At 43.0% G+C, this 24895-nt stretch overlaps 1 protein-coding gene across 2 annotated transcripts in view; it reads right to left on the bottom strand.

Annotated features, from left to right (window-relative positions):
* Positions 1-23813, bottom strand: part of BDNF (brain derived neurotrophic factor) — a 36399-nt gene extending 12586 nt beyond the window's left edge. Inside the window, exon 1 of one of the 2 annotated variants that reach the window (XM_087855360.1) lies at positions 23524-23813. The gene's annotated coding sequence lies outside the window, so the exon portion shown is untranslated. Of the gene's footprint in view, positions 1-22409; positions 22712-23523 lie in introns of those variants that run through there. The other variant, XM_045808591.2, reaches the window with a different exon arrangement.
* Positions 23814-24895: the final 1082 nt, after the last annotated feature.

A 24895-nucleotide genomic window follows, 5' to 3' on the forward strand; every position in this document is an offset into this window, starting at 1 on the left:
ATCTAACTCTATAATTTCTTTTAATTACTTATTGGAAAGCACAGGAAAGTGCTCATTATTTGTAGCTTAATGCAGGAGCAGATATAATGGAGTACGTGCCCCTGCCCACTGCCCTACCGCAGCCCCCAACTCTTCCATGTGTCCCTGTTCACATGAGTAGCACAAGCAAGTCAGTTTCTGGGCCCTGCGCATAATGAGCCATGTGGACCCCGTTCCAGAAACTGGCCATGTTCCAGAGCTACTATAAAATACAAGGAAAATATTAACATCTCAGATGACAAAAGATCCATATGGCTGGTCGGAAAATATCCACAGTGCTTAAGCCAATAGAACGTACCTATACAGAAACATTCGACTCTGTTTCACGAGCATCAGGACTGTGAGAACATCTGTTTGTCTCCATCCCTTTTCACTAAACATGGATTCCTACAGAATACAGGCAAACTCAAACACCAACATATTTAAGCAGTGGGATGAGGGATGTGTTTCTATCTACATAGTATTTATAAATAAACACAGTATGGGGGGTAGTGGTGTGTACGGGGGGAGAGGATTTTGGGAGAAGCTGTAGGCAGCTAGATAAATAAGTAATATCAAGCTTCTCTTTGTATTAAAAAATGATTAAAGGGGTGCCTGGGTGGCTCAGTCGTTAAGCATCTGCCTTCGGCTCGGGGTGTGGTCCCGGAGTCCTGGGATCGAGCCCCACATCAGGCTGCTCCGCTGGGAGCCTGCTTCTCCCTCTCCCACTCCCCCTGCTTGTGTTCCCTCTCTCGCTGGCTGTCTCTCTCTCTGTCAAATAAATAAATAAAATCTTAAGAAAAAAATTATTAAAAATAATAGCTAACATTAATGAGCAGCAAGGTAGATAACTGAGTTATCCAGCTAAGAAACTGAGGCTCGGAGAGGTTCAACAAATTGCCATTTCTTACAGCTAAGAAAACTGAGGCTCGGAGAGGTTCAACAAATTGCCTAAAGCCACAGGCCTGGCACATGGTAGAAATGGAATGTGAATCAGAGATGGCTTGCATGCTTCTTTCCACATGGGGTCCGATGTGGATGTGGTCTTATATGTTGAGAGAGGTCCACTTGGCAGACACAACCTGCAAACCCTATGAATCAATTTCTTATTTATTTAAGCAAAGCCCTCTATGATCAATCCCAATAAGCAGTTTATTTACACACTCATTTCACAAACGTTGACATCACTCTAATGTTTCCGCTTTACTATCTCTTCCCCTTATTGTAGCATTCCCTCAAGATACCAACCACACATGCAGACTTAACAAGGTATAGTGTCAACACGAGGCACGGAGGTCATTTGTTTGAAATGTCAGAACGTTTTCCCCTGAGAAGATCTCACTGGGGCTCGAACAGAACCACATGCGTTTTAGATCACTAACCACAACTGCCAAATACTCCTGTGTCAACTCCACTTGAGTAAGAATTATTTCAAACAAGACCCAAGCGCCAATGTGCCTTAAGGAAAAAAACCCCGAAAAACCAAAAACCAACTTGTGACATACAATCTTTCTTAATTCCCTCAAAATCTAGAGGCCTGGTTCCCTAGGCCACCCAACTTGTGACTCATGCCATGGTCCTGTTACTCAAGAACAGAGCTGAGGGGCTGAGATGAGAGTGGGGAAAAGGTATGGCAGGACAATCTCAAATTTATTCTCCAGGAGTCGTTCATACAACTAGTTACGACCCCAAAGACCGCAGAACAGATGATCCAACAGGGACAGAGCAGCAGACTCTCAGAGTGTGCTCCCAAGAGCAATCAAGGTGAAACAGCCAAAGGCACAAAGGTCATGGGATGGAGATCTCACATGGGTTCCCTGCCTCCAAACGGGTTCCCAGAGGCTCTTGGCATGAGCAGCAAAGGCAAAGTGGACCCAACAGGCACGCTGAGTGGATACAGAACACATACCTAAGATGACATCCTGAACGTGTGTGGCAGGTGGGATGCACGATGGCACAAAACACAGAATACCCTGCTTCTGGACACAGTCAGCCCCTGGATGATAGCAGCCTTCTAGAGAAGCAGCTGCAAAGAGCCTGAGAACAGAACTGGAAATGCCTGTTGGGAAAGCCTTCACGGGTATCAACAAAAGAAAATGTGCATTTGTCAGCGGTGTGTCAGCTCGCTTCTGGTAGTCCACCCTTATGCCCAGGAATTATTTTTTGTGTAGCCACACACAGTCATCACTGCAACTCCCCCACTGCAATGAGGCCATATAGAGGAAGAGGAGTGGCTTTCCCTTTTAAAGGGGCCCCCACAAAAATTCGATGAGAAAGAACGTTTGCTTGAATGGAATAACCATTCTGCCAGGCTCTTTTACCACACTTATCTATGCAGTAGAACTAAAGGCGGCCTTTTTTTTTTTTTTTTTTCCTAAACAGAGCACACTCTCTGCAGAGAAAAATAAGACTAAGAATCAAGCTCTCCAATGAGCACGATACAGTTATGTGCACATGACCTGGAATATCTGCTTTTTGAAATGTGGACATGTTAGCTAGGCTATAAATCCTGTGTTTTTACCAGACCCCCTATTTGTAGGATGCAGGAAACGGCCTGGTAACTTTAAGGGAAAAGGGTAACAATACTGTGTCATAGTTCAATGTCTACATTGTACTCCACCAGCTTTAATTTATCTTATAAAGTACTAATTATTCAATTACACATCTTCAGGAAAGTGCAAAATCATTCCTCAAAAGTGCATCCCCTTGGGTGTGAAAGTTCTAAGCTCAGAAAGACTTCATCTGTGCTTTGGGATATATCTTCTGAACTCGGTACTTAGAAATCAGGTTAACAGCTACAAAACGAGCACTGAAAGCCTGGTACGCGGTGCATTGTGGTGGAACAATTTCCTTTTCTGTTGCAATACACCCTGTTGTGGTCTTCAGATCTATTATTGCTAGTTAGGTGAATAATGAGTGCATGCTCAAATTTCCATTGCAGGAGCTCCTGCAAGTGGCAACTGGGTCCATTCCATGTGTGTCACCAGAGCTGGCATAAGCCCATGGCCATGGTGAAGCAGTATTTCCACTGGAATTGGTGTCTGCACCAAGTCTTGGACTGTGGAATATTCCCACTGCAAACTAGGGGCAAAGGGAGAGATGGAGACCTCACTTAGAAGTTCGTTCTCCATTTCTCATCTTTCAGATGGACACACACTCTTGCTGGTGAGGCTATAAAGAAACAGCCATTCTCATATATTGATGGTGGGAACACAAAGGGTTCGAGCCCTTTGTTTTTGTTTTTTAAAGACTTTATTTATTTAGTTGAGAGAGAGAGCGCGCGCACGCGAGCATGAGCAAGGGCAGTGGCTAAGGGAGAGGGAGAAGCAGGCTCCCCACTGAGCAGGGAGCCCAATGCAGGGCTCGATCCCAGGGTCCTAGAATCATGACCTGAGCCAAAGGCAGACACTTAACCGACTGAGCCACCCAGGCGCCCCAGGGTTGAAGACCCTTGCAGCCCTTAGGCAGTATCTATCAAAATTATAAATGAATTTTCCTGCTGACCCAGGAATTCCACTTCTGAGAATGTACCTGTACAGGTAGGTGCACAGGTACAAAATGATGTATACCCAACATTAGTAATTGCAACAGGCACATAGTAGCAAAAATACTAGCGACTGCCCAATTTCCAGTTACAGGAAAACAGATAAACTATACTGCATACATACAATAGAATCCACGCAACTGTAAAGAACAATTAGCTGCCCACATACTGAAATATAAAGCTCTCTGAAATATATTGGCAAGTAATAAAAGCAAGCTGCAGAACAGTATATGTAAGACATATTACCTTTTGTTCAAACAATGGGGGAAAATAGGGGTGCCTGGCTTGCTTAGTCAGAAGAGCATATGATTTGATCTCAGGGTCTTGAGTTTGAGCCCCATGTGGGGTGTAGAGATACTTAAATAAAACTTCTTTTAAAAGATGAGGGAAAATAGGGGCGCCTGGCTGGCTTAGTCGGTAGGGCATCCAACACTTGATCTCGGGGTCATGAGTTTGAGCTCCACGTTGCACGTAGAGGTTACTTAAAAAAAATGGCTTAAACAAATGGAGGGAACCTTAAAATAAATTCTTAAATGGGGGAAAATAATAATACATTCATATTTACTTATGTTTTTATAAAACACACTATGAAGGATTCATATGAAACTAATATTAATGATCAAACACCTATAGATGATATGTGCTGGATGGGGAAACTGAGGCGGGCAAGATGCTTCAATGCAGACTTTTTAATACTTGTTTGATTTTGAATCATGTAAGTAAATTAACTATCAAAAAATTAAATTGGAACTAACCAATTTTTTAAAAAACGTCTAACCTAGTGACCTCACTTTTGACACCAATGACTCTCCCACACTGCTCGGGTGCAATAGACACTCGAGGCATTTACGCCACTTCCTTTGCTATGTCCTAGCAGTGACTAAAATCAAGAAGTCTGTTGGATACCATCTCAATTTCTGGGACATTTCCTGGAAGACACCAGTACAAGGTGGGACAGCTGGGTATAGACAGCAGTCCCTGGGACTGGGGAATGAAGACCTGAGTTCTGGGCCTGCCTTTCCCACTTGTTTTTAAGTTGACCCTATGAAATGGCTGATAATCGGCCATTTTTTAACCAACAAATTGGGCAAATTCATAGGTGAATCTTCATGGATGAGCCAATCGAAGGACCCTGCTGCCTCAGCTCTGTGATAGGAGGATAAGAAATCTCAGCTTTCCTGACTCACAGCATCATGCCAAGGGTCATCAACACACGGAAAGGGGCTTTATAAACTATAAAGGGCAACTGTACAAACAAATGTTGTTAATCACTCCACCAGTCTGAGGGGTGACCATAGCCAAACCTAGAAGGGGAACAAAACCCATTCCCAAAAGTTTCTGAGACACTGGGATGGTGGAGTATATTATCCAAAATAATCTCGATATGTAAACAGAAAATAAGAGTGGACTGACAAAAACAGACTTGAAGAGGAAGACATGTGGTTAAATGACTCCATATGTGGACATCTACAAGTGAATATACTGGATATTCCATAAGCCTAACAGGGAAATTACAGAGACATGACATATATGGGAGCAAACTTTAAGGATACTGACTTAATACACAAATGCAAGATCAATGTCAAATCCCAAAACCAAATCCAATCCAAAATGATGGTCCTTATCTCTTGTGATCAGTAGAGGTGTCGGAGACAGGTGCCTGTCACACACAGGTAAGCCTCCAACTTTCCTCCAAAATCAGATGTAAACTTCAAACACTTCTGAAAATACTCCCTAGGGGACCTTCTACCCCAAATTTAGACACTGAATGAAAAACCATGCTTTAAAAAGGGAAAAAAGACAAAAAAAACAAAAAACAAAAACTTCTCATCTCCATATGTACCGTCATCTGGAAAGCAGATCTCCCATTAAACGGATGGTCAAGGCCGCACCACGATGTTAAACTAATCAGGAAAATCCAAGGGTGGCTTTTCACACCCTCCTGAAATACAACATTCCCAGAGGCAGGAAATAACTAGAGGAGGAAGTTCACTGGAGGTGCTCTACTTGGTACTGCTACCTAGACACCTGCGGAGAAGCCAGAAGGCCGTATGGAACTCAGAAAAAGAAAGCAAAGAATGCCTTTCTATTTTGATTAAAGAAGGCCCTGTGCAAGGTGCCTGGTTCCAGCTGGGTTTTAAGTAGTCTAAACGGTGCGGCGAATTCTGGGATCACCTCCTAATGAAATGAATTTTTACTTTAGGCCATTCTGAGAAGTTCCAATGCCTCTTTGGGTCAAATACAATGTCCTCACCTCCAGCTTCATGTCTCTCAGCAGACCATGTATGCTTACAGAAATTTCTCTAGGGGGCTTACTAAATTACAGTATTTCAAGTCAGAGTCTCTTCTTGCTTATGAGTGGTAAACTATCTCTGATTAAGAAAGCATTACATACATTTTAGTTAATGATTCATTTATTTATTAAAAACTTAAGAGTTTAGATGTACTCTGTTTAAGGAAAATAATTTGCAAGGCTGCTTCATGTAAAGTGGGAATAATCCACTTGATAACTCTTATTTTCTTTTAAGTAAGCTCTACTCCCAACATAGGGCTTGAACTCACGACCCCACGATCAAGAGTCAAAAGCAAATGCTCTACCGACGGAGCAAACCAGGTGCTCTTTGACTGGGTAACTCTTAGTGAAGTCTTCAAGTGACTGAATCCTGAATTTAAATTGTCACTGACTTTTTTTTTTTAAAGGCATCGATATTTATTTTTTCCATTTTTAATTTAAATTCAATTAATTAACATATAATGTATTATTGGTTTCAGAGGTAGAGGTGATTCATCAGTCTTATATAATACCCAGTGCTCATTACATGACGTGCCCTCCTTAATGCCTATCACCCAGTTACCCCATCCCCTCACCTGCCTCCCCTCCAGCAACCCTCAGTTTGTTTCCTATGATTAAGAGTCTCTTATGGTTTGTCTCCCTCTCTAGTTTCGTCTTGTTTTATTTTTTCCTCTCTTCCCTATGATGCTCTGTTTTGTTTCTTAAATTCCACATATCAGTGAGATCATATGATAATTGTCTTTCTCTGATTGACTTATTTCCCCAGGCATAATACCCTCTAGTTCCTTCTACGTCATTGCAAATGGCAAGATTTTTTTGATGGCTGAGTAGTATTCCATTGTATATTTATACCACATCTTCCTTATACATTCATCTGTCGATGAACATCTGGGCTCTTTCTGTAGTTTGACTATTGTGGACATTGCTTCTATAAACATTGGGGTGCAGGTCACTTCACCCCACTTCAGATCACTACATTTCTGTGTTTGGGGTAAATACCCAGTAGTGCAATTGATGGGTCATAGGGTACCTCTATTCTCAACTTTCTGAGGAATTTCCATACTGTTTTCCAGAGTGGCTGCACCAGCTTGCATTCCCACCAACAGTGTAAGAGGGTTCCCCTTTCTCCACATCCTCACCAACATTTGTTGTTTCCTGAAATTGTCACTGACTTTTAAGTATAACAAGAAAATCTGAGACCTACGGAGGTGGGTGCACTCCCAGCTGTTGGTAGCTTTCAAGGAAGTGTTTCAGTGTTACCCCAAATGGTCAATTTTACGCAGTTAGTCAATTAGAGGTTCATAAATCAAAAACAGTTCTTAAAAAAATGTTTATGGGAACACAGGGACAATGAGGTGACACCTCCAAAGTATACATCAGAGTCATGGAATCAAGCTCATGTTTCATCAGCAGAGCTCTGGTCGTATCAGCAAAGTGTAAGGTCATAACCAGCTGTGTTTCTGTCATTCTCTCATGTGAAGAAACTCAGTGGTAGACCATGAGTATTTCGTGAGGAAAAAATCCCACAAATATTTTTAAAGCTCCATTTCTGCCTTTTCTCCTTTCAAAGACACAAAGGTCATCCATCCTTCTGTGGCTGGTTTATCCTTGAAAACCTTTCATTGGGATCAACGTGTCAAACTCACAGCTTAGGAGGACTGACTTAGCCTTCTCCTAACATTTGCTCTTTAACAATCTCTGAGCATAGATGCCAGGGACACCAAGATGAATGAGGCAGAATCCCTGCCTTTGGGAGTTTCGCCGCTAGAGAGCGGGGATGGGGAACAGGTTAGACACAGATTAAATCAACAACTATCGTTCATTGTAGAACATGCTGTCATTGGCATGTGCCCAAGAGCAGTCCCAAAAGAGGGAATGAAAGGGAGGAGGGGTGACAGAGAAGAGGAGGCTGTTGACCTAGGTTTTTGTTCAGTATAAATCATATTCTGTAGAGCAAAAGCTTACATGATCTGATCTGTTTAACCTCTTAGCACCTACAAGCCATAAAGCAAGAAAAGTGCCCGTAAAGAGTTCAATGTCGCTGAGCTTCTCGGGCATGTAAGCTGGAAATCAAGGCTCACTTATGGCCACTTACACAGAAATGATTTCCATTCACAGTGCTTCCCTAGCTGAACATGACAACGCTGAAGTTTCTTCCATGTGGGAAGGAAATGTTGACGTATTGAGCAAGTACTTCTGGGAGCACCTACCATGTGTACACCCACCCATCAGCTATGTGCTATGGGAACTAAGACAATGTATGACACACAGGCTTTGCTTTCAAAGGGCTTACAATTTTAAGTGCAGAATTAAGGCTAAAATACGTGGTTGTTGAATCACTATATTGTACACCTGTAACTGTATATAACACTGTGTGTTAACTAATTGGAATTAAAATAAAAACTTAAAAGGACTAAAATACATGGGGGGAAGTTAACTTATAAGACAGCTGTTTTGGGACAAGGACCCTAACTCACTCAACTTTGAAAAAAATTACCATTTATTCAACTTCCTACTTAATAGTACGTATTTGGGATAACCATACCTCCTCACTTTGGGATTCTGAGTGGAGAACAGAATAGGAACACACTGCCAAGAAGGAATCAAAACACAGAGTCAGCCTCATGTTAGCAAAGCTGGGTTAGAAAACACGGTGGGCACAGGTGTTGGCAGGGCCTGAAGAAGCCAGACCTGCATTTACTACTTATTGCATCATGGCTAGAATGCCAAGAACCTATGCATTTGGACGTGGTGGTTCCACAGAGCAAGAGAGCAGTGAGCTCAACGTCAGCACCAGCAGTCCGTTGCTGTGATTTACATAGTGTACACGCTCCAGGAGAGGACAGGTTTAGTAATGTCCCACCAATCAGATTAATCACCACTTCTCACAGAAAGGAGCAAGTAACGGGGATAGGAAGACCCAGAATGCTCCTCTGATCTGACGTTCTCTTGTGGAATCACAGGATGGGGGGGAAAGTATTTCCCTCAACATTACTCAAGCCATGGAGAATTTAGGCAACTTGCCCAGGATCATAGGTCTAGTAAGTGGCGGACCTGGAATCCAACTCCATCACTCCAGCTGGGTCTTGAAGAATGAGTAGGATTTAGATGGATGAAGGGGGAAGAAAGTCATTAATAAACAAATTAGACTCTAAAGATGACCGCAAAACAGAGTCTCCGTCTCATCGACTTTGGTACAAAGTGAAGCAAATTTAGGCAGGAAGCATGTTAATAAAGTTTTTAATTGTCTCGATAATAAGTCACAGACGGTGCTATTTAAGGCTGGAAAGTGCCAACAGCAACAACAGTGACTGAAATGCATTAAGCCCTGAATACGCCAAGCACTGTTCTAAGCACTTTACTAGTATTAACACATTTAATCCCTACCTCTATCCTGTCAAGAGGCTGAGGCACAGAGAGTTTAAGTGATCTGTACAAGGTCACACTTCTAGTAAGTGGTGGACCTAGAATCCAACTTGATATGTAAGCTGGGGAATAGTGTCCCAGGTCTTCTGTTCTCAAGGAAGTTTCTGAGGAAATATCTTTCGAGTCAGAAAATATCTTCAACAGGACTCCCATCTCAAAGACTCTGAACTTCTGATTATTTACAAGGCCACAAAACCCTTCTAACCATGCATTAATCCACATATTTGAACAATGAAGTAAATGATAAGTCTCTCTAAATCACAGGATATTCAATTTATTTGGCTTTTCATTCAGCAATTCTTAAACTTCCCTGCATTTCTGACCACCTGTTGAAGTTTCTAAACATAAGAGATGTCCAGGTTCTGTCTCAAACCTAATGAACCTCAAGGACTAGCACCTGCAATCTGTATTTTTTTTTTTTTACACTTTCAAAGACAATTTTGATGATCACCATGTTGGGGAACCCCTCTCTATTATGTTCTCCAATGGCTCACTTACCAGGATCCTCAGCTTTAAGCAAAATTTTAACAAAGAAGCTCAAGGAACAAGACATCAAAAAGTCATATATTCTGTTCCTCTCTCTTCAAGAGTTTTTTTCTTACAAAAAGGGGGGGATAAATTTAAAAACTCTTTAAAACAAACATTTGTTTAAGCTTCCCATCATCGTTGGCACATAGAGGGCTGCCAATCTCTGCTCTATAGAGTGGAGAAGGCCAGGGTGACAATATTGGCCTACACCTGTGCCAGATTCATGTTAATGCGCCGAGGGTGAAATGGTTTCTTAGCTGAATACTGTAGGTTATGGTGTAGACAGCCAGCGATGGCAAGAGGACTAGGTTAGAAGTCACGGAGTTGTAATCCTTATTCTGGTTCTACAGCTATGCCTCCTGGATCAAGTTATTTAGCTACTCTGAGCTTCGGTTTCCCCATCTGTTATGTGGGAATAATGTCCGCTCAATCTTTTTCAAAGGGTTATTTGTAGGATCAAATGGAAGGAGACATGAGAATGCATTTTTAAAGAATGAAACAAGATTTTGGACAAGATTATTACTGAAGCGTACAGCCTTGTCTACATATGATGTTAGCCAAGAAAATCGTGTAGGAATGTTAGCGATGACAAACCCACGGACTGGACCCAGGACCAATGCTTACTGCATTAGGGCAAGCTTGGAATAGCGATGGTGAGAGTTCCCCGAGACTTTTACATGAAACTGACTCTGGAGAACAATCAGAGGCTCTGAAATAATAAAGGCTTCCACCTTTTAAGCAAGTCATTCTCAGGAATGTGAAAACCAGAAATGACATTTTAGTAAAAGCCATTTAAAATAAATTTTGTTAATGATGATACATTTTAATGATTAATAAAATCTTTACCTTAAGGCCATCCCTCCTTGCTTCTCAACCGTTCCACACCTATGATTATTCCTAAAAACTACGCAATGGGGAAAATCTCATGTAGGAGTATCTCCTTTATCAAGTTCCATTTGTGAACACTCTGAACAAGCAGAAGAACACAATCTCAGTGCAAGAGAACAGCCAAGGAGTGGGCAGGACGACAGTCATGTTCATGAAAAGGAAGGAAGATTGAGGACTTTGGGATTTCTACGTGTTGACTTTTATCCAGAAAAATAGTTATCCATCTGGGTTTTGCAGAGCAGAGTGTCACGGGACCTCCTGCAAAGGACAAAACTGATCAAGGTCAAAGGGGCAGGACCCTGATGGTCCCACCTGTAGTTCGACTAGAACAGCCCTACTTATTTTTGTTTTACATACTCAGGTGCCATATACGATACGATTTACTTATTTATATTTATACCACTAATTTTGAGGTTAGTGGACACGTGTCTATCTCTCTGAGTATGTCTCAAAACACAAAGCCTGGAGTGTTCTCTGGCACTATTTACTTACTGCTTATTCTAGCTGCCCTGCTCAGAAGTGAAAAAGAAGGCTGGGAGCATGGCTGGGAGTTTGGTGTAGGAGAAGGAAAGTGGGACCTATTACCACTTCTTTTTTTTTTTTAATTTTAATTATTTATTTGAGAGAGAGAGAGAGAGTGCAAGCATGAGTGGGGGTGGGAGGGGGAGAGCAGAGGGAGAAGACGGCCCCCCACCAAGCAGGGAGCCTGCTGCAGGGCTCAATCCCAGGACCCTGGGATCATGACCTGAGCCGAAGGCAGACGCTTAACGACTGAGCCACCCAGGTGCCCCCTATTACCCCTTCTTGATCCACTTTCTGTTTTTTTCTGAAATTTATAGAACTACTGAAAATTTGCTTCCTTGTTATATATCAAGAGGTTAAACATTCCTTTCTGAGTTGACGGTGCCAAACTGCTCTTAGTTATATTGGCATATTTACATGATCCACGAACACCACATATGGACTCTTACTTCTACCACACATTTGAGCAAAAACACCTCCTGACTTCACCATGAAAGGAGATCCTATGGATTGAAAAGCAGTTTTTAGTAAACTCTAAAGACATACATTACTAAATTTAAACATGTTACTGACTAATCTTTAAAGGCAAGATAGTATTCACTAAACTGACTTTTCTGGCTTTTCCTTACTCAGCATAATCATGAAACCAGCTTCCTGGAAATGGAAGCCTTCTCACAATTTAAATTTATATACATACAGCATTTATAAACACTGTCAAATGAAAGACACATTCCTGAATACTAAGAGGCCCAAACATGTCCTTGTACTTAAGAAAAAAAATCCATCATCCAGTCAGTGGAAATGAACCAGCGTCCATGGTTCAGAAGTTCTACTGTGGCTTCTACCAGCATCCAGCACAAAGAGCTCCTCGGGGAACAGCCTCAAGTAGCAAAATGTTTATGACACCGTCTAACAAGCATTTTTGTCTTTATCTGAATAGAAAATGACACCTGAAAATCAAGTCATAAGAAAGATCAGCTCTTAAAAGAGAAACAAGTTATTTTAAAATGTTACACCCCATTGCTGAAAATACAGTATGGACAGGAAATCAGAGAATTTGCTCAACAGATTGTTTCTTTCTAAAGACCAGGCCTCTTTTGAAGTGAGTGTATAATGAGGTAATGGAAGCCTTACATGGAGAAATCAATGGAGTTCCCTTCCCAGGTAGCACTTAAAGATGGATGGATTCGTACAGGGAAAAGAAACCCCAGGTAGCCCAGTGCCTGGCACCCCCTGGGCACTCAATGAATGCTTGGTGAATTAATGAGTAAAGCACTCATCCCTGGTGTATAACACTTTTACTTTTTTTTTTTTTTAAAGATTTTATTTAAATATGTGACAGAAAGACAGCCGGCGAGAGAGGGAACACAAGCAGGGGGAGTGGGAGAGGAAGAAGCAGGCTCCCAGCGGAGGTGCCGGATGTGGGACTCGATCCTGCAACGCCGGGATCACGCCCTGAGCCGAAGGCAGACGCTTAACGACTGCGCTACCCAGGCGCCCCAACACTTTTACTTTTTTAAAAGAAAAGCTTTGAAACAGGAGAAAACATATATGAAGCAACGTAAACCATTAAATATGTGATGTCCTAACAGGGATGTAAATAGTAAACTGTCTGATATGCTGACGATATGAATTCTTGAAAGCAGTCTGAGAGAGCGATCATAAAGAATAAATATTCATGAGTACTGCAGTGGGCTGTGCAGCCCATAGTCTAAACTTGCATTTTAATGACATATCCATGTTGATTAATCTCCAACTATTCTATCCAAGAGCGAAATAAATTATAAAAAAGAAATTTACGTTGAAACCTGATGGGTTGGGGAAAGGGTCCATTTCTTTGACACTTAATATTTAAAAGGAGAAACTCTGGAACTAACTGCCGTATCTGAAGATCTCATGGTTCCCAGAAGGGGAAGGTGAATGTTGAGAAGGTTTTTTTTAGTTCAGCTGCTGAACTCTCTAGAAAATTTAATGTCAAAAGTTAATTTCTTAAGCAATTTGGGCATCTGAATCTCATCATCAGGCCTCTTTTTAGAAACATTCTGCTTAGTCTGATCTAAAGGAAAAAGAACTACTTTTGGGAAACGCTATGAAAGTATGGAAAAAGGAAAAGTGCAACACTTTGCAAAAAAAAAAAAAAGGGAAGCATTTCTGATACTGAATTCATGAAGCTGCAAAGGGAAAGGATTAAAAAACAAAGATATGTAATTGTCATTATTAGGATTGTATGTTAACTAAAAATAGGGAGCCCACTTTATGATATGATTAATGTATATGAAAAACTTAAGAGGACAACTTACTTCAGATCCCATATGCCTAACTCCAAGCTCCCACATTAGCACGCATCCTTTCTAAAAGATTTACAACCTCTGCTTAAACATTTATTAACAGGAATGGACCATATCTTTAATGATGTGGGAAACAAAGGCAGAAGAAAAATTATTAAATTTCCTTACTACCTACAGCCCATTAACAAGTCCTTGAAACAGGCAGAGTGACCCTCCTCTAGGGACTCAACTGCCTCAATGTTAATGCTTTGCTAAGGGCAAAAGGCAATCCTAGCCTGACACAGCCCCCCCCCCCCCAGGATCCCGTAAGTCTACTTTAACATATAAAAATTCCTTTGGAAACTTCCTTTATCTCTAAGCTCCCCAAGATACATGTTGGCAATCATCCCCCAAGGATATAGCCCACTGATACACATCTGAAGGGTCTCATGACTAAGGTTTTATTAGACGGTAATAAATGACCTTTTCCCAACAACAGCTAGCCCCCTCAAGGTCCTGGAACCCTTGCTTCCAAAATTCCTTAGAGACTTACACTATCCCTAGCCCCCTCACAACTTGAGGGTATATAATGGGCCACTCCTCATGACCCTGGTGCAGCTCTTTTTTTTTTTTTTAATTTTTTTTATTATATTATGTTAGTCACCATACAGTACATCCCTGGTTTTTGATGTAAAGTTCAATGATTCATTAGTTGCGTATAACACCCAGTGCACCATGCAATATGTGCCCTCCTTACTACCCATCACCAGCCTATCCCATTCCCCCACCCCCCTCCCCTCTGAAGCCCTCAGTTTGTTTCTCATAGTCCATAGTCTCTCATGCTTCATTCCCCCTTCTGATTACCTCCCCCTTTCTTTATCCCTTTCTTCCCCTACCGATCTTCCTAGTTCTCATATTCCATAGATGAGAGAAATCATATGATAATTGTCTTTCTGTGCTTGACTTATTTCACTTAGCATTATCTCCTCCATGTCCGTCCATGTTGCAGCAAATGTTGAGAACTCGTTCTTTTTGATAGCTGAGTAATATTCCATTGCATATATGGACCACAACTTCTTAATCCAGTCATCTGTCGAAGGGCATCTTGGTTCCTTCCACGATTTAGCTATTGTGGACATTGCTGCTATGAACATTGGGGTGCATATGGCCCTTCTCTTCACTACGTCTGTATCTTTGGGGTAAACACCCAGTAGTGCAATGGCTGGGTCATAGGGTTGGTGCAGCTCTTCCTGCCCACGGGTCCCGTCCCCGTGCTTTAATAAACCACCTTTTTGCACCAAAGACGTCTCAAGAATTCTTTCTTGGTCGTCGGCTCCGGACTCCACCCCACTGAACCTCACGGATATCCCACAACCTCATCATTTAAAAAGCCTCTTTTTTTGTTAGATTATAAATCCCCCCGATGAAGTGCTCTGTATGCAGTAAGCATTCAATATTTGCTGAAATTAAATGGAACTTAAAATAGTTCTAGACACTACATACGGTTACCTACATTTATATCACTGGTCCTAGATCTGCTCTCTGGGGTGACACAAAACAAACTTCCTCCCTTCTCTACATGTGAAGACTGTCCCTATAAATAAGGATGTCAAAAAACATTATCACATATGCTGCCACTAATCCCTCAGCCGTGGCGGGCATTAGCTGTTAGAACATTCTTTCTCTTTGAGGCTGGAAAGCTTCAGAATTCTTCTTAAGCCAGCATTCCAGGTAGCTAGAATCAAGTGATGGGAGTTGCTAAGAGAGACAAAAAATCATTTCCCATTCCGGCCTAAGTTGTTCTGTCCCCAGCCACCCATGCCAAATTCCCTCAACCATTCCTCACATGAATGTTTTCAAATGCCCCGTGCATCTGTGCCACCATGATCTTAATAGATGAAAGCAACTTCAGTTCCTTGAAGATAATAGCCTATATATAGTCTATCTAAAAAGTGGAGGAGAATTATTAGCTTCCCCTTTTGAGTGTTACGGTTCTACTAGGGCAGACCAAAATTGCCGTAGCTATGTTCACTGCCCATAGCCACTCCACTGGCTCACACTGAAACTGATTATTTAAAACATCTAGGTTTCCTTTCTATAGTCATCCCCTCCAAACCTTTTCCCAACTCCCCATTCTATCCTATATGTATACAATTGATTTTAACCAAATCCTACTATTCTACATCTAAGTAAATGTACATGATCCAGATTCTATGATTCAACAGAATGTCTCTGGCTTTATGTTTCAATATGATAAACATATCATCTGTGCCTTTAGGTACATTATCAGCCAACATGTTCATGCTGGATGTACTTTCCCAGTGTTGCGTAAGAGACAGCACCTTTGACAGTTTGGTCTAGGAATGTGGCCTGGGACTCTGCCCAGCATCCCTGCCAGTAGTGTGAAGCAAACTGCTTGACCTTCAGAGTCTGTATGATGTAAAAGAAATTTATCTGTGTTTAAAAACACTCCCCATAATTCAAGAAATAAACAAACATGTGAAAAGATAGAGAAACCTGTTTCAGTTTGGGCGTAGTTTCAGTTTTCAAAAACACAGGAAGACAGAAAGAACATCAGAAAATGCAGCAAATGCTGATGCTAGCAGCTCCAAAACGAAGACTGAGCAAACTCAATCTCATGTAGCAAAAATTGTACTCAGTGGGTTTCCTTTTTCCTCCTTCTCTCTCTCTTTCCTTAATACTTTTTTTCCCCTGAAAACAAAAGTTTTCCGCACCTGGTTGTTCCTACGCATGACACAAAATATAGACAATATCATGACTTTCTTTGGTTTTCTGCTTACCAGAAAAAACTGGCACTAACTTAACATACACTGTTAAAAAAAAAAAATACACACACACAGACACACACAGCACACACACACACACACACACACACACACACACACACTGTTTTCCATTCCCTGAAGCACAATACCTGGCATCCAAAACTTTGAAAACATTTAAACGAAAATCCACCAGTAAGTCTGTAGCTGCTACCACGTAAAATCAACTCCAACATTTCTTATGTTCCAAACATGATTAATTTCATAAAAAAATAAAATTGTGTGTAAGAAATTTCAGAAATAAGCCAACTAAAGGACATCGACAACAGGTACCAGGAAAAAAAAGTAGCACTACACTTCCATCTTCCAGCTTCTGCTTCTCTACCAGCAAAACCAACATTTTTCTGCAATTATGAAGTTTCTTCATTGTCTACGTTGCTAGTCAGACTCTGAAGCAACTATTAATCAATTTGTTCATTCAACAGTATTTGTCGAAGGGCCTCTGCGACCAGCGCTGTTTTGGATGCTATTGTGGGAGCATGCAGAAATGAATTAAACACAGATTTTGTCATCAAAGAATTTTAAGCTAATTTGGAATTATTGGTTCCTGGCTCCACTGCTATCTTTTGGTGCTGGCTCAGATGTCTCTCTTTATCTATTGTAAGGCCGAGGCAGCTCTTACAATTTCCTTCTCCTTGTCTATTTTTCCCCTCTTACTTTTTTGGTGTTTAAAGTCTTGCTACGTACATGACCCTTTATTTTATTCTTAATTCTCCTCGAATCATTAAAGTTAAAATTGGATCTTAGATCAAAGACATTCTTAAGGTCCCTCTAGTCCATTTATTTGGTGTTATTGTATCTCAGAAAGTGCAATGAATTGCCTGTAGCAAGTGAATAAAATCAGAACCTTTGTACTCAATGCTTCAATACCTATTATTGAAAATAATAAATGTTAAAAAAAAAAAAAAAGCCAGCCTCTATTCCTGGCGGGCTGATCTACATTTGGCTACTATATTAAAATGCTAAAATGACTTCGGGTTTGCGTTGGGTTGTGGACCTGCCAGTTTTAAAATCTCATCTACAATCCCAAATGCATAATAAACCTCTCTGCCACCCCCCCCCCAACTCCCCACACTCACCAAATCTGAATAGGGTAGCAAGCAAATCCTAGGAACTGTAGCCTTAACAGTAACTATAGCATGAAAAGAAATGGCTTATATGACAAATGAGCCATTTGACTTGGGAAGGCTGGTGATTTTGTTCTCTAGGTGGCACTATGACTTCAACTTTTGATGAGATGCTTCAATTTCTTGAAAATGCCATTTTTGGTTTGTTTGTTTTTTTTAATTTCCATTGTATAAATCTTAATTTTACGCACACTAGTTGTAATTAAATGACAGGTTGTCTTCTAGTTTTATTTTAACAAGCCAGTTTGAAGGTAAGTGATTTCTTATCATATAATTTACATTTCCGAGTTCTATTGTCTTAGAATTAAGGAATCTTCCTATGCCTGCCCACCTCCCTCTAAATATGCAGAGGCATGTCAAAAACACAGAAGGTGGTCACAAATCTTCAGTCAGACCAAAGGAATCAAGATGAAAGCACGTTTAAAAGCTACTAGGTTCTGTGAGCCTTCAAAATCAGGACATTACTACCATGACAACCAATGAAAAGTTCTTTCAAGTGAACCTTTGGGAAAAACTGCATAATGTTCCTTACTCTCTGGGATCTTTGGAAATACACTTTTGCTGTGTTACGGCTGTCACTGAAGCTTGTAAATTTACTCTGCTTCCCCCTAGTCACTCTCCTGGTCCTGCACCTGGCTCCCCTAACTAATTTAAAGGAACCCATCCTCAAACTTCAGACCATGTACAGATGAGACATCAGGGCAATGAACCAGTTCTTAGCATCCAGCATATTTGGTCAGATTTGTTTCACTAAGAGCCTAAGTGTCCCAGAATCTGGACTTGGATTTGAGGATCTGCATTGAAATGAAAGCTTCCATACTTGTTATCTGACCACTCGACTGTTTTTCTACAGAAACAAGAATACCTTTCTGTTCCACTCAGGGAACACACGCATTTACCACTCCCTTACCCCCAAAAGTTTTTCAAAATCAATATATTAGTGAGCTTCATTGTTTCATGTCTGCCATCAAGAATGATTCCATATATTTAATAACTGGGTCTAAGACTTATTCTAAGGCTTTAGTATAAGTGTTCTGGAAAGCCAGAGATGCATTTAAGTATAAAATTATTTAGGAATAAACAATTCTATGCCTTCAATGGAAGTTTAAGGGGACTTTGAGGACACATATGCCCGGGCTTAAAAATACCAAAGCTTTCTTCTGTTGCCTAGGGTTAAACCCCATATACAAATGACATACGGATTTCATTTGCCAACATCATTTATTGCTTAACATTACTCCATACTGAACAGAGTAAATGGATGCAGAGGGTAACCAATAAGTTTGCTCATTCACTTTTGAAGCCCATCTGGGTATGTTATTCATCCTAGTAAAGAAAATTTATCACAACGCAACTTAATGTAATTCTTGTTCAAATGATTTCTTCCTCCACTGAACAGCCAGCATTTAAACCTAGAATTCCCCTGAATTCTCTCCTCCATGCCTCTTTAAAATGCAATTCACAGCTTGAGATTACAGAGCCTGCCAGTGGCTGAATGGCTGCTCTAGATGGCTGAGAGTCCTTCAATTAAGAGCAATTTTGCAATTAGTGGAAACTGAGTGCTCCATAACAATCGTTTGAAAACAAGTTGAGAAAAGTTAGCAATTACCCTATTAAAGGGACATATTCACTAGCATTTGGCTGAGCTGGCCCCCTCACACAAATTGCAATCTTCCATACAGGAAAATGGCAGTTGAAAATTATGTTTCAACCATTAAAATAAATTTGCTATTATAGACATCAAAATGGGAGTGCCTTTCATTTTAAAAGATCTTCAGAGTTTAGCTATCATACAACTTCCATGCTCTCTGTTTTCATTCATGAAGTCGAGAGTTATTCTCTCTACTCCGGGACTAACTTCCTAGATCTTCAAATGTTAATGAACTGTGTGCATATGACCTTTTCATTGTGTACATCTTCAATATTCTTGAAGCTTAGAAGAGTAAGTCCATGATTGAGACCCAAAGCTGCTGGCTGTTACATTCCCCAAGTTCACTACCTGGATATAGAATATATTGAGCTCTGAGTGCTGTGTGTGTCTGAAGTGGGGGGTAGAGCGGATATTTACAGAACGGTTTAAAGACAAATGTAAAAACATGTAACAGAGCTCTTTGCTATTATCAGGTGGGCGTGCCCAGCTTGCTGTGTGTGCTGAGCTACAAACCAGAGCTATTTATGTTTGAAAGAAATGAGATTATCAATCATCTGCATTTTGACTACTGAAAAGTAAGATTCCAGGAAGAAGGCAATAGCTTACATTCTAATGGTGCCCCTATTAAACAGGAAACCAAAGGACTTTAAGCCAGGATTTTAGAAATTTGCATTTACAGGATTTCCCTCCTCCTGGTAAATCACAATGAACCAGCAATATTCCAAGCCCTCCCCACCCCACTTTGGCCATTATGAGCTTTAGACAATTAATTCACTTAGTATAAATGAATCATTTGCTTTTTAGGCAAATGATTATTTTCTCAGTTCCTCTTGTTCAAAAGTAGAAGTTACACTTATTGAGAAGACATCCTAAAACAGATTTCCTTAATGCTTTATTCTGTGGATACTTTAATGTTGACCTACTTTATATTTTAAATGACCTTAAATATCACCTTAAAATAAACATGACTTCCAGTTACTAATTCAGTTCTGAATGGGCTATGAATGGCTCCAAAGGTATGTGAAAAATTACGCTGTTATTTTGCTTTTAAAAAAACGTGATCTCCAAGTGTGTATGCAATGTTCTAATGCTTCAAAACATGTACGTAAGTCTTGTTTATCTGGAAATAATTTCTTTCTGCTTATATCATTTATAAATAGAATACGTTCTGTAATAACTTAAAATAGCCCTACCTACATAACAATTCTGCTATCAAAATACTTATTACCAGTCTGTATTTACCAATATTTACCACATTCTGCAAAATAACGTAGAAGAAAAAAGACAACGATTTTATGGCCCTGGAATTCCAGTAATGGTGACCAACGTGTTTTAAATTCCAGTAAAAGTTATGGTTACATTTCAACAAGTGTCTCTTTCCTTTCTCTTACCTCTGCCGTTAGTACAGAGGGAAATTCACAAAAGAAAAATCTTAAGCAAGGTGTTTGCAGAATCAGGGAACAGGAGTCAGTGACTGTTTTAAAGGGGTGCTGGCCCCCGGGCCAAGATTTGGCAATCTCTACGTGCAATGTGTGATGTGATCTATTACGTGTAACAACATGGAGCACTACGGGCCATAATCTCAGAAACTTCAACTTAAAAATGATAATGTTTTGCGGGAGGTAAACACTGAGGGTTCCCATGTTTAGACGAAATAAATCTGTAATTATACTTCAATAAATAAAAATGTTTTTTAAAAGTATATAATTTTAAGACTAAAATGGCTTTTGACCTCATAACAAACATATACAAATAAATTTTTGGATAAAAATAGAGAAGGGGTATTTTCCAAGAAGTAGAGCCAGTTTGAAGATCTTATTTAATAGCATAACATGTTTTATATGCAGTTTAAAAACAACAACAACGTTCCCAATTAGACATTGGTTTGCTTTAAAAGATAACTGCACTGGGAGTGGGAGAATTAATAAACATTCAGAAATATGATTTTCTTTGCTTCTGGCCAAGAACATTCCTGCATTCTTGTCAAAAAATGTTCACTGGCTACTACTGACATTGAGAAGTAAGTATAAGATACCTGAAGAACCCAAAAATAGATCCAGGGAGCCCTAACACCACAAACCGCAGTCCGTCATAACTCCCCCAGCGCTAGGAAACCTTTTTGCATTGGAGCCAAAGAGGGGCAACGGGTCAAATACATCCGAGTGGGGAGTCAGAAGCATCATTCAACAAGTCCCTCCTACCAGCTCCCGAAGGGATCCTGAAAAGTCATCCCTTTCCACTTCCCCACCCCCAGCCTCCCGGCCCCCAGCAGCTGCTCTGGGTAGCTTGGCCGGCAGAGGGCACCCTCTACCTTCCCTAGCACCGAGCTCCCTGCCCCCCTCCTCCTCGTCCCCCAACCCCTGTCCCTCCACCCCGCTCCACCCCGCTCCACCCCCAACACACAAACACAGCATCCTCCTACCGCGATTCCAGTTCACTCCAGCAACCCCAAGACTTTTCTCCCCTGGAGGTGCCCCCAGTCTGCAATTTCCCTTTTCAGCCCGTCGGGCATAAACCCCACAACCCTCAGCTCTTTCTTTCCAGGCACAGCTCACCCGTTCCTTCTTCCCGGCTTTGCATCCCCAGAGACCCACCCGAGTCAAGACACCCCATCCTGTTCCCGAAAGTCAAAACTTGTAATTCCCTGGAAGGTGCTTCAAGGGAGGGGCGCGGAATGGGGAGAAGTGTGGGCGCAGCCAGCCCCCAAGACCGGCAGCCCCTTTCACGTCCGAGCTGCAGCGGTGTCTCAAGTTTTCCGAGATACGCTGGCATTGGACCTGTATAAGTCCGCTTTGGTCACAACTCTTGAGGCGCAGGTAACCGTGTGCAGCCCGGCTGGAGCCCCGGAGGCTGAGGGAGCAATGCACCCCCAAAATCTGCGCGGGGACCGCCCAACCGATAGGAAACATTCATATCGCAGCTCCGACACAGTCACCGCAGTCAGGGCCCCCGACAGCTGGCGCCCTAAATCTCTCTCACGACCCCGGCTGTGCTAGGGACGGGTTTCGGGGGATCCCCGGGGCGCCGTCTCCGCTCCCGCTGCGCAGCTCCGCGTCTCCTCCAGGCTATTTGTACCCCACTTCAGGGCTGCCGGGGTCCCTCTCCCTTGGGGGGTCCTGGCTGCCCTGTGGGCCGCGGGATGCCGAGGAGAAAGCTCCGCTGGAGCAATTACAAGTCCCCCTTCTCCTGGATGGGAGGAAAGGAGTTCCAACCTCTTCCCACAACTTCGGGGCCCCCCCAGCCAACTTTCCCCCGCGGACTGGCGGCTCCCGCGCCAAACCCCACGCCTGCTACTCGCCTACCTCGGAGTCCACACAAAGCTCACGGGTCCCCGGCGGAGGAGTCACATCGTTATCTCGCTCCTGGCCCCTGCGCCCAGCCCGGATCCCCGTCGCGGAGCCGCTGGCCGCCGGCCCCACAGCAGCGGTGGCAACTGCAGTTCAAGTGTCTCATCAAAGCTTCCCGAGGAGGAGGAGAGGGGCGCGCCGGGCCGACTCCTCGGCCCCGCCCGGGAGCCCGCGGCGCGACGGGGGGCGCGGGACAGCTAGCGGGCGGGCGCGCCGGGGCGCGGCGGCGGCGGGGACCGGGAGCTCCAGCCTGCGCCTCGAGCTCGGGTCAGACATTATTTAGCTCTTCGGTTGAGCTTCGATTGGTCAAACGGCGCCGCCCCCCGCCCCCCTCCCCCGGCTCGCCCGCGCCACCGATACCCGTGCGGGGCGGCCGCTTAAAGGGAACGCCGCGCCTTTTCCTCGCTCCGGCTCAGCCCCTGGGGCTCCCAGGGCTCCCCGGGTCCCCGCACCCCGCTCCGCCTGTCCCTGGGGCCCCGCGACGTGGCCCCGCTAGCCCCGCGCCCGCCCGGGCAGGACGTACACGCCGCGCCCGCCGCTTCGAGGGGCTACCTACCCCCACCAGGGGGAACCCCGCACCCGCGCCCTTCGCGGAAACCCCGGCTGTGCGCGCTGGGGCGGGAAGGAGCTGGTGCGAATCAGGCGTCCCCCGGGGTCTTGCTCCCCTCCATTGCAACTCCCTCCGCCCCATCCCAGCACCCAAGTTCGCGGGAGAGGGCGTGCGTTTCCCGGGCCACGAGACACACCTTCCCGCACCTTCCCGCACGACGGAGCTGCAAACGCGAGCACACAATGAAATCGCACGGAGCATGGGGGCTATTGGTTTACTCCGCTGCCTTAAACACGCCGGCTTAAACAGAGTTCGTGCACTGACCTCTCCAGAGTTTGCCTAATAGGAATTCAATCAAGATAATAACGGCATTTTTTATTAATGAATGCCCCCAGATAACGTTACACCAAGTTACTTGCTCCAGCCAGGAAGCCGAGGCAATGACAGACCTCACTAAAGCCACACGCTTTCTAGCAGACCAAACAGAGAAAAACGGAAAGAGAAAGAAAAGAAACCCACCTTTTCAGTCACTACTTGTCAAAGTAAACATCAAGGCAGCTGCTCTGGGGAAGACTTCGGCCCCCAAACTCCCAGACTCTATTATTTTTTTGTTCACGTTCCCTTTGGTTAAAAAGAAGTGGGGGGTGCGAGTCTTTGGTGCCCGGTATGTACTCCTTCTGTTCTGCAGCAAAGAAGTTAAATTATTGATAGTGGAAATTGCATGGCGGAGGTAATACTCGCACCCCCTGAGCGAGGAGCTCCATTTGATCTCGGCAGGGGCAGGGAGATTTCATGCTAGCTCGCCAGGGGGAGCGGCAGCGCGAGCAGCCCTCTCCGCGGTGAATGGGAAAGTGGGTGGGAGTCCACGAGAGGGCTCCACGGTGCCTTGACGTGCGGTGTCATATGATACCTCCGCTGCCTCGAAATAGACACTCTAGTGCACGAATTACCAGAATCAAAATTCAGCGCATTTAAAATGATACATCTTTTATTAGAAGAGTTCCGTTCCAGGGTATTGCATGGTTTTGCAGATGTTTTCACTTCCCTCCCTAGCAAACTTACACACATAAACCAACCCTTTTAATAATGAACCTGGGCAGCAAAGATAAATAAAGAGCCTTCTGTTCTTACCTGTGTGTGTGTGTGTGTGTGTGTGTGTGTGTGTGTGTGTGAGGGGGGTGGGGAAACAGTTGGCTCAGTTAATCCTCCCCTCGCGCCCTTCCCCCACTCAGCAAAGAGCAGTCAGTAGGGTACAGGTAGCCAAGACCCTCGGAGAGAATTTAAGTGGCTAGGGTCCAGAGGATTGTCTTCAATTTGCCATTGGACGACCACTGTCAACCGTCTACTTAGGTTCCTGTTTTGAAGCTGAATTTTCTTCCCGTTAGGTCAACGGATTCGTACGCTACTGGGAAAGACCTTAAAATACAGAATAAGGAACAAGACCGCCGTACCTCATTTGTAGTCCCTGGACCTCCCGCGAGCATACAAATCATCTGGGTGCCTGCTAAAACACAGATTTCTCCTCCAGAATTTGTGATTTAGTAGGGGTGGGGCAGGGTCTAGGAATTAACATTTTAACAAGCACCTCAGGCAATTCGGATGCAGAAAATCTGAGGTCACACTCTGAGAAACACTTTCTTAAGGGATGAATAAATGGGTGTCAGAGGAATCTCCCACCCACCCCCAAATCTGATAGGCAGTTTTATGTGTATGTGCATTTTTCTCTAATCTCAAAGGGGTTTGACCTAATAATTGCTAAGACTCATTGCTGTAAGAATTTCCCTAAACACTCCAACATTAATCTGGGGAAAGGGAAAGATTTATAAACAGTTTCCTTTCCGACCCTCTTGTGGTTATCAAGAATGTGCTGTTGAACTGAGTATATAATAAT

This window comes from Ursus americanus, chromosome 24 (genome assembly GCF_024610735.1).
Source record: "Ursus americanus isolate L20-20 chromosome 24, mUrsAme1.1.p, whole genome shotgun sequence".
NCBI lineage: Eukaryota > Metazoa > Chordata > Mammalia > Carnivora > Ursidae > Ursus > Ursus americanus.